General features: G+C 51.3%; 1 long non-coding RNA gene across 1 annotated transcript; it reads right to left on the minus strand.

The window, feature by feature from the left end:
- Positions 1 to 3,345: 3,345 nt before the first annotated feature.
- On the minus strand, positions 3,346 to 9,049 carry LOC124976007 (uncharacterized). The gene is made up of 3 exons (XR_007106952.1): positions 8,960 to 9,049; positions 7,083 to 7,252; positions 3,346 to 3,498 (listed from the first exon to the last, which is right to left on the minus strand). It is a non-coding gene; the product is annotated as an uncharacterized LOC124976007 (long non-coding RNA).
- Positions 9,050 to 10,101: the final 1,052 nt, after the last annotated feature.

Below are 10,101 nucleotides of genomic sequence, written 5' to 3' on the forward strand. Positions count from 1 at the left end.
TCACATGTGAGACGATGCAAGAAGGTTCAGAGAAGAAATGCTTGGGTTGTGAGAGTCTTAACCCAATCAGTGCATTACTCACCTGATGGGATTAACTGAGTAGTAATTGAACTGGCGAGGTGTGGCTGGAGGAGTTGGGCATTGGGGCTGGGCCTTTGGGGTATATATTTTGTATCTAGCAAGTGGCCTCTCTGCTTTCTGATCATCATGAGCTGTCTCGCTCCACCACAGTTTCCACCATGATGTTCTGCCTCACCTCGATCCCTGAGGAATGGAGCCTGCTGTCTATGGACTGAGACCATAAATAAACTTTTCCTCCTCTAAAATTGTTCTGGATGGATCTTTTAGTCACAGAAGAAAAAAAGCTGACTGAAACAGTCACATAAACAACCAGGGGTGCTTAACCACTGAGCACACACTACAGTCCTGGGGTTTTTTTGATTTTGGTTTTTTTTTTTTTTTTTTTGAGACAGGGTTTCACTAAGTTGGTTAGGGCCTTGCAAAGTTGCTGAGACTGGCTTTGAACTTACGATCCTCCTGCCTCAGACTTCTGAGCCATTGGGATTACAGGCAGGCACCACCACACCTGACTGAGCTTCCAATTTCTTATTCAATAAAATGGGTTAAGTGACAATTTACCTCACAGAGTTGCTGTGTGACCATAGCAGGAACCATGTCTATTAAAGGCAGTGATATCAAAAGCCACTTCTTTTTTTTTTTTTTTTTTTTTTTTGCGGTACTGGGGATCGAACTCAGGGCCTTGTGCTTGCGAGGCAAGCACTCTACCAGCTGAGCTATCTCCCCAGCCCCTCAAAAGCCACTTCTTAACTCATGTCCCTAGGACTGGCCGGGAGATGTTTGGAGACAAATGCCCATCAGTGCTGTAGCAATTGGGATATTTCCCAACTCCCCCAGAGGAAGGGTCACACAGAGGCAGAAATACAACCCTCCAAGCATGATTCACGGGAATAGTCAGGCTAACCAAGTTTCCCAGCTTCAAATTCTCCTGTCTCATAAACCCACCTTTCTGATCAGGGTGGAGGAGAGTATGTCCATCAATAGTGGGACGTGTGCGGTCAATGCCCCCATCTGAGAAGCTGTGCAGGTCCTCAAAGGCCATGATCTCCTTGAAGCGCTGAGTCTCTTGTGATGGCCACCACTGACCCCTGCACCCGTAAGGAGGCCTCTTGGATCTGTGTCTCCATAGACACCATGGGTCTTCCCTCACGTCCACCTCAGTGGGACATCTGGCTACCAACGTCACATAGCCATCCCTCAGGAGGTGGGCGAACGGCATTCGAAGCTAATTAAGGAAAGCAGGTTATCACAGGGAGAATCTCTTCAAAAAACAAGAAAATAGAGTTATGGTAAAGAGAGGAAAAGGTGCCGAATTGAGAGAACATTTGGGAAGAACTATTAACCAGAATAGATTCAATGCCAGACACCCAACAGCTTTAGCGTCAGGACCAGAATAGCTTCCCTGGGTCTGATCGATGATCCGCTTCCTCTGCAACACCATGAGAGAGCTTCGTCAGAGGACAGGACAGTGCCGTACAGGATGGGAGCTGGCTGCACCTGTGCTCACCTTCTGCTCTTTCCTCTGCTGGGCCTTATTGTGCCATTGAATGGTGACTGTATCTCTGCTGCTTCTGTGAGCAACCTGAAAGGAGAAAGGGTATCACCTTGTGCTTTATTTATCCAGTAATTTGTTTTGCATCTCCACACATGGGCCACAGACACCTTGAAAACAAAATGTGCAAGTGAGTTCCTTACCTGCCCCTCAGCTCTGTTCTTCCTCCAAAACTATTTCTCCTTCTCTGTCTGGTTCATTTCACTTAGCGTAATGTCCTCCCACTTCATCCATGACTTCACAGTGGCAGAATTTTCTTCTTTTTGATGATCAAATAGTATTCCATTGAATATATCCTGCCCTATCTGGTGACAACACAAACCTCCTAATCACCACGCAAGAGGGTGAGGAGCTGCCCTCCAATTCTTTCAAGCCCTCAATTCATTAACCTCACATCTTATTGATTTCGTGTTGTCAACTAATTCCCTGATATTTACTGAGTTTCTTGTATGTGATACATTCTTCTACCTTCAGGAAAATCAAAATTGACATCGGATCTGTCCTCATAATTCCAATCTAGTTCCATCCCTTGCTAGCTTGGGCAAATTAATTATTCTCTGTGTGGCTCAGGGTTCTTGGGTGAAAAATGGAGAGACAAACAGAACAATAGAACCTACATCATAGGATGGTTATTAAAATTAAATATTTTTGATTTGCAAAGCACTCAGAACATAGAAAGTACTCAGAGTGCTGTGTCTGCTATAGGATTAGTCCCAAATATAGTAAGAGCTACCAAAGAATGTGGGCTCGCTGTAGTTCAGATGTGAGCTCACGTGTAAGGCAATACGAGGGTTAGAGATGAAATGACTGGGTATGAGAGCCTTAACCTAATCAGTGTGTTAATCCCAGGAGGGATTAACTGCTGGCAACTATAGGCATGTGAGGTGCGGCTGCAGGAGCTGGGTCCCTGGGGGTGACCCAGCTCCAGGGTTGCAGCTTATATTTTGTCCCTAGGGAGCAGGGATCACTCTGCTTCCTAACTGCCATGTCCTGAGCTGCTTCCACCCTTCCAGCATGATGCTCGGCCCAAAGCAATGCAGTGGGGCATCTGTGGACTGAGACCTTTGAAACCGTGAGCCCCAAATGACACAAGGGGATGTGTGGCTTACAAGGAGCCACCCCACGTCCATCTCACTCTGCTTCCATCTCCCTGGGAGCTGCTGAGTGGCAGCCACTGGAGCTGCTCGGGCTCTGACGAGGCCCCAGGCTCCCCGGGTGGAGCAGATGGTCAGCTGCGCTCTGCCACGGGTGACCCACACTCGCGCTGTGTGTCAGCTGGCCCCGGGGCTTGGCCGCTTCCCTTCTTGGTGTGTGGGACAAGGACCAGAGGGAACTGGCACCTTTGCCTGCTCCTCCTCTAAATAAGCCATCTCAGCCTACATGGCTTGTCATATCTGTCCAACATTCGCTTTGGCCTTGGCTTTGTTCTTGGGCTTAACAAAGATGAGGAAAGGATTTTATGCAATTAGCAGAATCATGGAGTACTGGGGCAGGTTTCAGTGATGGGCCCCCAAACTTAACCTGCTGGTAAATACTGTCATGTCCGCCTTTAAAGAACACCATCTGACCGGGCCTCTCCACACATACTCTCACCCTCTGCTGTCTGGCCTCCTCCGAGCAGCCAAGGCCACCTTCCAGAGCACAGAGAACCCTATGGATCCCCTCCAACTTCAATTAGAGCAGGTAAACACACTTCTTACCGGTGGCCTCTCAGTGCCGCCATGACCTGGCTCCTGCCCGCATCTTCACATCTGCTGAGACTCACAATGTCACCTCCTCCACCCTCTTCACACAGCCTTCTCCTGCCACATCACCAATGCAAGGTCTTCCACACCTCAGAGACTTTGCGCACGCTGCGTGACCTCTTCCTGAGTCGAGGGGAAAAGGGGACGGCAGAGGACAAAGAATGGGGTTGGGGAACACACCCCAGGAGGTTCGTGGTGAGAAGTTGGAGACGCAGGACACTGACCAGGAAAGGGGGTCAGAGGAGTGGGGCTGGGCCAGGAAGACGGGGAAGGGCTCTATGGCCTGAGGACTGCTCACACAGGACAAGCCACCCAAGTAGCCTGAGCCTCGGGGTGCCAGGTCGTGTGCCCTACCAAGACCAGGCCTGCCCAGGGAAGCAGGGAGGGGGACAAAGCCAGCCTGGGGTGGGCCTTAGAGAAGCAGTGACAGCAGAGGGGAGAGACAGCTGGAGATGCTGGCAAAGAAGAGAAGCCAACAGAGCGAGGTGTGGGGAGCGGAGAGGACCAGACGATGTCGGTGGGGTCGGGGGGCCTGGACGAGAAGAGACTCTGGGAACAAGAGGGGTACAGGTGCCTTTCCATGCTGGCCTGCGCTCATCCTGGGCAGCGGCTCCTTCAGTCAACATGTCATTCTGGCATGCTCTCTGCAGGCTGCTGCTCTGACCCTGTGCCCCTTCACCTGTAAACTCCTAGGGACTCCGTGTGCTCACCTGAAGACCCCCTTCCCCACCTGGGTGCTGTAGGTCTCCTCAGAATTCCCCAAACCTACCGTGCGCAACTGTGCCACTGCCCACGACAGTTGCCTTCATACGTACGGTCATGGCCATCTATTCCATGAGACTTTGAGGGTAAGACAGTAAATCTGTTTACCTCTGAATCCTCAGTGGTGCTTCACACAGAATCCCCATGCTGTGAACGTCTTATAAATGACTGGAGTTGAAAGCCCTGGATCAAGTCACAGCTTTGAGACATTTTCCCCTCTTCATAGCGCTAAGAAAATCATTTCATTTACCTGAGCCTTGGTACTTAAACTATCTGTAAGGGGACCAAATTCAATTGTGTGCTGAAGAATTAGAAGAGAGATTGAATATGATAGAGTTTTGGGAAATAAAAAACAGAATTAAAGTGTTATATATATTATCATGCATTGCCGTTATGTCATAGGAGGAGCTGGACTTCCAAATTCACTTATTCCCAACAAGAACATCCACAATGCTAGCAAGCTTTGATTTGGATTTTTGAGCAGTAGGAGAGTTAGTGGGTGATGGAATGAGGTCTAGAATTGGGAACAGGTTCCTAAATAACTTGGGACTTGAAGCAAATCACTCAATTCATCAATTTGGTCATAAATACTTGCCAAGCATCCACCATGTTTCAGGCAATGGGGATTCAAAAGTGAGATGCCCCGGGAGGGAGTGAGGGAAGGCCAGACAGGCCTGCCAATCAGCAGCATGAGGGTTCAATTATTCCTAGCAAGACCCCAGGGGAGGTGGGGGCAGCAGGGCTCAGCCATGCAGAGGGAGCTAGGGCAGCCGAGGAGGCTGCTGAAGGAGGCACATTTGAGTCGCAGTTTGGAGGAGGAGCAAGGCCTTGCCGCAGAGAATCAGAGGGACAGCATGTGCAAGGCGAAGAAGTGCGAGGCAGACAGGTTAAGGGGGTCTCCAGAGTTCCCATCTCCTATCAATCAAACTTTCGTGTGATCCTCTCCTCCTAAGTGTGGGCCAAACCATGAGAATATGACCAAGGGGACAGGATGTCACCCGTGGTTAGATGACATTGTGTAAGGCTTTCTCTTGCTAGGAGATTGGTTCTAGGGTCTCGTTCTTCTCATTGACTTCAAAGAAGCAGGAACTGAGAACCTGCGACTACAAGGAAGTGATTGAAGGCAGCCAACAACCAAGTGTACTTGGAAGTAGATCCTTCTCCACTCGAGCCTCCAGATGAGAACACAGCCCAGTTGACACTTTGGTTGCAGGCTGGAACATTATGAAGCAGAGAGCCCAGATAAACTATGCATGCCAGGACTCCTGACTCATGGAAACTGCAAAACAGTAATAAGTGGGTGGGATAAAGCTGCTGCATTTGTGTTAATTTGTTGTGCAGCAATAGAAAACTAACACCACGCATGTGTCAACAACAGAACACTGTTAAACTTGGGAAGGACTCCGGCATCTCCTAAGCCTCGGTTTTCCCAAGTGTGAAATCAAGCTCAGACCCATCTGCTTCAGAGGACCACTGGGAGACCCCACAAGATACTAGAGGTGAAGGGTTTCCAGAATGTCAACTGCCATAAACAGCTGGTTAGTAGCTCCCATTTCTTCACACACCCACACTGAAGCAAAATGTCCCAGAGCAGGCTTCCTGTCCACCGAGAAAGAGAAATGAGGCCCAAGCAAGTTATTTCCCTACTCCAAAGCAACGCTCTCCCCTGCCTCTGAGCCCTCTCCTGCACCTGGCTACCTCCTTCTCATGCACTTTTCTGGGTAGATATCTTCTCTCCCAGACCCCTCATGGAGCAGGGAGGCCGGCTCAGCCTCCTCTGTGCCCACCCCCCACACTGCACACTGAACATGGTTTGTTCTTTACTGCCTCTTGCTGACCTCTTTGTCTCTCAGCCCACCTCCACGTGAGCCAGAACCTCCTAAAGATAAGGATTGTATCTTCTCCACCTCACAACCCCAGTATCTGGCCCTAGATTATGTATAAATGTCATATAATAGGACACAGATTCAGAGCGGAGGCAGACTTCCCAGCCCAGACTGCCCGACTATGAGCAAGGAATCAAGACTTCATGACAGTCTCCCCCAGGACGTCCATCCATTCAGAATCTCATTATCCTTAAGAGGATATGGGGGAGGAGGGCTTTTTTTCCTTTAAAAAGAAAAAATTGGAAGGAACAGAATTGGAGAGCCTTTGGTTTTTCGTGAGTCCAGAAAACTCCAGCTCCATCTCCTGAAGCAGCTGCTGGGACATTTCTCTCCTCTTAAATGCCAGTTGGAATTCTGAATTAGGCAGAGAGGGGCCTTCCTCGCCATCCCGGGAAGGCACAGGCTAAGTCGGGCAGAGACAAGGGAGGAAGGAACGAACCCACCCATCACAGGCCCCAGGCACCTGGGTCCAAAGGCTCCTGGTGGGCAGAGACAGGGCAGCAGGAGTCACACTCTTTCTGCCCTCCCCGCTCCCGGGAGCCCTGGGACTCCCCATGTGACACCCCATGATTGAGCCAACTCCACCTGCCCCGCACGTCCCCTTTTAGGCTGGAGCTTTTTGAATCCAGGCTCTGGCCCTTACCAGCTATGTGACCCAAGGGGCATAACCAGCCCTGCAGAAACCCCATTCTGCAGCCCGTGGGGCCCGGGCCTGCAGTCCACAGCCCCAGAGCTCCTGCCCCGCCTCCGACCCTCTGACAGCATCGGGGTTTCCTCCACCCCACAAATGAGAAAACCGGGGCTCACATGTCGTAATGGCTTTCTAGAGAAGCCAGCAAGGACTCGGGGGATGGAAACCAGCTCCGTGTTTCTAGAAGGACACATTTTCCCACCGCCCCACGCTGCCCCCGGACTCCACTGATGGTTCCCGACAGGCAGGAATCAGCCAGACTGTGCAGTCCCTCACCCCACAGGCCCCTCACCCCAGAGCCTCACACTCCTCCCCCTGGTGCCCTCTCATTTCTAAACAAGCAGAACAGCTTCAACCTCACGTAATACCTTCTGTGCCCGAGATGGGCAGCGGTGGCATAACTGGGTTCAGGAGCTCCACGGCTGACATCAGCCAGGAAGGCGTCAGCCGGGATGACACAGGGCACACAGACTTCTATGGGCAGCTCTTCCCCAGGCCCAGCCTCCCCAGCAGAGCGACACCTGCCCGTGCCCTCCATCTGGAACAACAGGGTCAGCACATTGATCCACAGCACATCCTGAGCAGTCCCACACCTGAGAGGTGGAGCCTCTGAGACCCCGCCCACCCCATCCTCTTCCTCACTGAAGTCCCTGCTTCTGCAGACCCGCCATCCTCTGAGCCCCGCCATGAGCCTGGCCTTCCAACGGCTCCAGGGCTGAGGGCACCGGCCCGAGGGGGCAGACCTGATGCTCTCGTTTTGTTTCCAGTGAGAGAAGCTGTTTCCATTCGAAAGTCCACGGCTACCTTGTTCTATTTTTATAGTAAATACATAAACCACTTTAGTGGCCCCTACCTTACAGCATGTGAAGAGACCAGAATAGCCCAGTGGAAAAGGGTATGTACGGCTAGGACTTCTTTTTTTTTTTTTTTTTTTGCTTTATTTTATTTATCAATCGGGTAATCTTTGTCTTTTTTTTTTTTACAATAATAATAAAAATTTAAAAAAAAAAAGACAAAGATTAGGACTTCTTTAAATTGCAAAACTGTCATTATCCTCTAAAAAGATGGGGGAATATTGGCCTCGGGACCCAAGAGCCTCTTGGGAGAAAGCCATTTAGACCCCAGTCCTGAGCCTTTTGATGTTCAGTGTTTATAGAACCTGTCTGAATACTGAGGGACTTACATAGTGTAGCATGCAAGAGGCCTTGTGAACAGGGCCCCCACAGACTTCCCTACACCCTCCATTCCCGCAGGTGACTGGTCCTGTTCAGAGTTCTCTCTGTTCTAGCTCCTAAGAGGGTAGATAAGGCAGGGCGCACCAGCTCTGCAGGCCTGCCTTCTTCAATCCAGGGAGGAGAGGCACAAGGATCCACTTTGACCTCAGTTAGGAAACCACAGCAGGGCGCAGTGGCCCACGCCTGTAATCCCAGCAGCTTGGGAGGCTGAGGCAGGAGGATCACAAGTTCAAAGCCAACCTCAGCAAATTAGTAAAGCCTAAGCAACTTAGCAAGACCTTGGTCTCAAAATAAAAAATAAAAAATAAAAAAGGACTGAGCATGTGGCTCAGTGGTTAAGCCATGCTGGATTCAATCCCAGGTACCAAAAAGAAAGAAAAGAAAAGAAAAAAAGAAACCACAGAGTCTGGCTTAGTTTAACAGATACCCTGTATTTTAGAAATCAAAAAGTCTTTGCCCTAAGACTGTCATGAGGCCGTGATCTCAGCGACCCTGGTTCCTGTATGGCTACTGCCTCAGCGGGGGCACCACCGCAGAGAAAAGTGAGGACATGGCCGAATGGAGTCCCAGAGCGCCAACCCAGGCTCCAGTTCGCTGTTCCGCATTCCCGCGAGGCCAGTGGCAGGAAGGAGGAAATGAAGGAGAGGCACCAACTTTCCCTGGAGCCTCGCTGACTCCAGCAAGAAGAGTCACTCAAGACCAGAGAGTTGGTGGGCCCGTCAGGCCGGTGATCTCTCCGGGCCAGTAGGTACGGGATGGCACCCGTTCCTCAGGGATGCTGTCTATTCATGCCCAAGGCTTGGGACAGGGAGACTACAGTGAGAAAAACTGAGCAACCAGCGGAGAGTGGCAGCAGCAAGCTTCAGCACATCCCCGTGACCAGTGACTTCCTTCCTGGGTCCTGGCAAGAAGCAGGTGGTGCTCTAAGACTGAGTGATGCAGGGACTTGACAGAAGTCAGGCCGAGACTCTAGGAAACCCAAGGGGCCCGTGACAGGCAGGGACACTCACCTCAGGCTGACGCTGAGGCCTTTCATCCAGGAGACGACGACGCTGCAGGTGTCGCCCCTTCTGACTTGTCGCACACTGGCCCTGTGCTCTTCAGCTGCTACACGAGGAGAGAAGAAGATGTGCCTTTAAAGCGTCGTGTTTATGTAAGAGTTGTCGTGCGTCATATCGCTCAAAACAATCGAACATTCGAATCGACCTTTGCTGTGAAGTTGACCCTCTCAAGGTCCTCCTGGGTCTTCCAGGTTCCTTCCTCCAAAATGAACTGAAAGGAGGCCTGCAGAGCAGGGATTCGCCCTGGGCAGGGCCTCCTGCCCTGAAGACTCTGCCTGCTTGCAGGCCAAGCCCCCCATCCCTGCTCACACCCCTGTCCTGGGTCAGTTCCCAGAGCCCTTGGCAGGCCAGGATCCTACGCTTTGCTGTGCATGTCTCCCTCCTTCCCCATCTCTCTGTCTGCCTCTTTTCTCCTTCCCAGTCTCTCTGCATCTTTCCCCAGGCATGCACATAAATCCAAGTTCTGTTTTACATAGCAAAGCGAGTTTCTTCAGTGTGGCACTGGGCAGTCCTGAAAAACAAATAAAATGTTGTGACTTCAACAAGCAGCAGTAATTTTCCCTTACTGCCCTTAAGATCCTTTCCCCTCTGTGCCAAGGGAGTCTTCCCTGAAGAGCAAAGGCGTCTTCTTGGGGTTTAGATAACCAGAGGGTTGGCTTCCCCAAAGCCCTGGTTCTTCCTGCTGTAGCTCTCCTGGCTTGCCCAGCCTGCTTCTGGGGTCCTGGACCTCTGGGGAGCCACAGCCTGGTCCAGTCTTCCCTGGGCCCCGGCACTGCTCAGGCTGAGCTCCTTGGCCCAGGGCAGCAGACTGAGCTGCAGTCTGCCCAGCAACAGAGTGGCCAGGTGGAGGGAGGCCGGCCCACACAGATTGAAGGACTGTCACGGCAAAGCCCAGCTGGCCACACAGAGTCTAATGATGCCCACAGCTGGCTGACCTGGGCAGACCCCAAGGGATTCCACCTCAGAATCCAGCAACCACAGTTTACAGACGTGACGCATGCAGACCCTGAATGATAGGCCATCTGTCGCACTCACTGTGTCCCATCAAGGTCTTCTCTCTTTGCCCTGGATGCTGATTTGTTTCCCCTTGC

Source organism: Sciurus carolinensis, chromosome 1 (assembly GCF_902686445.1).
Source record: "Sciurus carolinensis chromosome 1, mSciCar1.2, whole genome shotgun sequence".
Taxonomy (NCBI): Eukaryota; Metazoa; Chordata; class Mammalia; order Rodentia; family Sciuridae; genus Sciurus; species Sciurus carolinensis.